Raw genomic sequence first — 2,028 nt, 5'->3', positions numbered from 1 at the left:
GAGAGAGAGAGAGAGAGAGAGAGAGAGAGAGAGAGAGAGAGATCTGACTGCACGACATGAGTTTACATGAGATATTTCTAGAAGAAACCTCACTACCATCAAGTTGCTTCTGACTTATAATGACCCTATGGATCAGTGTACACCTGCCCCCGAGGCAGTAACTCTTCAAGGGAGTAGAAAGTCTTGTCTTTCTCCTGAGGGGTGACTGGTGGTTTCTAACTGCTGACCCAATTACCACTGCGTCTTTCCTAGAATAAAGAAGTTTAAAATAGATGGCTTACACACTGTGTGGCTGCAACTATGCCCCCATCATGTACTTCTTCCCCATGTTTACTACAAAAGCTCATCCTTTTGAGCAACTTTGTATTCTCTGCAGCAGTGGTTCTCAACCTTCCTAATGCTGCGACCCTTTCATACAGTTCCCCATGTGGTGGTGACCCCCCCAACCACGAAATTATTTTCATTGCTACTTCATACCTGTCATTTTGCTACTGTTATGAATCAGATGACCCCTGTGAAAGGCTTTTTCGACCCCCAAAGGGGTCGTGACCCACAGGTTGAGAACTGCTGCTCTACAGGATTATTGCCCGCTTTTCAAATGGCTTGATTCCTCACTAAAGCTCTACTTTTATTTTAAAAGAGTACATATTCTTTTTTCTTTTTAACATCAGTGTGACCTTTTATAGGGAGGCCACTCATTTTTTCCCATATCTGTTTCAAAAGTATCAGCTCATTAACCTTCAGTAGCCAGATGATAGAAGAGCAAATCTTCCTGCAAGAAAGACAAAACTTCCTTGACCATGGAGATTTGGGAGCGGAATCAAGGAAAGTCTATTACATATTCGGGATAGATCTGGTTGGCATCAAACACCACAAGATCTTTGGATTCCAGGTATCATCCACGCAGCTGTCGTACACATTCACATAGCCCGTCTTTGGAAGGAGGTCGTATATATCTGGAGTCTCCGTTTATGTAATCTCCAATTAGCACTCGGGCGAGAAACATAGATTTGTATGCCCTGAAGCGATGCCACACCGTGAATTTGGAAGGTGTTCCCATGCTTTAGGTCCTCCTTGCAGAAGCGAATGGAGTAAGAAGTACGAGCCTGCAAAAGAACTCCCACAAGTCTAGGCTTTGAATTCTCTGAATTCAGTTGGGAGCCCTTGTTTTCCCAGAGAGACCAGCGACTTCATTATACTCGTGGGTGGGTTTGAGTCTGCAGAGGAACAAGCTGATAGGGAACTTCAGTGTTCACCGCCTCCCAGTGTGGCGGCAGGGGAATAGCTTCATTTTCACAGGTGTAACTGAAAGCACTGATGGAAAAGGGGGCTCTTTTCATTAAGCGCGGTTTCCCAGTGGTGAGATTCGTTGGCTTCATTTCTGGAACATTAGCCACTTCCTACATTCTGCCAAGTAAAACCAGCCCCACTAGGGGTCGGACGGATCCACCTCCTCCATCTCTCTCTTGGTTGTTTTGAGTCAGACTTCTTCAGCTTTGTGAAACATCTCAGACATGATGCAAATACCGAAGTCAAGCAAAGAAGGAGGCAGACTTGCAGAGGAAACGTTTCCGGGCCAAGGGTTTTGTCCATGAATTCGCTTCCCACATAACGGTGGCGAAATCAAGCGGAGAGAGCGGGATCAGGGTGTTGGATTATTTTTCTTGGGGGTCCCCGGGAGTGAAGTGTTGGAGAGGCAGCCTGGATATAGATCCAGAGTACATATTCTTACTCTTTTGCAAAACCCTCCAGTGTTAGAGCGTAGACGCTAAAGCACTTGGTCTGTGGATGGCTGCAGTCTACAGTGAGAGCCCTAACTCCTGTTTAAGAGTCTTCACGTAAGTTCAGACTCCCCATGTACATTCAAAGGCCTCATCAAAAGAGTAAAAAGAGTATACACAGAGTAGGAAAAATATTTGGCAATGGTATATCCAATAAAGGGTTAATGAAAAAATATAAAACTACAAACTCTTAAGAAGAAAAACACGAATCACCCAATCAAAAAATGGGCACAGACATGAATAGAAA

At 44.6% G+C, this 2,028-nt stretch overlaps 2 pseudogenes; both read right to left on the bottom strand.

Annotated features, from left to right (window-relative positions):
- The window catches only part of LOC101646528, a 5,902-nt pseudogene extending 5,100 nt beyond the window's left edge, over positions 1–802 (bottom strand).
- Positions 803–820: 18 nt separating this feature from the next.
- LOC115871982 lies at positions 821–1,406 on the bottom strand (annotated as a pseudogene).
- Positions 1,407–2,028: the final 622 nt, after the last annotated feature.

This window comes from Echinops telfairi, unplaced genomic scaffold (assembly GCF_000313985.2).
Source record: "Echinops telfairi isolate 266 unplaced genomic scaffold, ASM31398v2 ScPeMD7_7416;HRSCAF=8454, whole genome shotgun sequence".
Lineage (NCBI taxonomy): Eukaryota > Metazoa > Chordata > Mammalia > Afrosoricida > Tenrecidae > Echinops > Echinops telfairi.
Note: the sequence above shows the minus strand (reverse complement) of the source record. Positions and strands in the feature narration are given on the sequence as shown.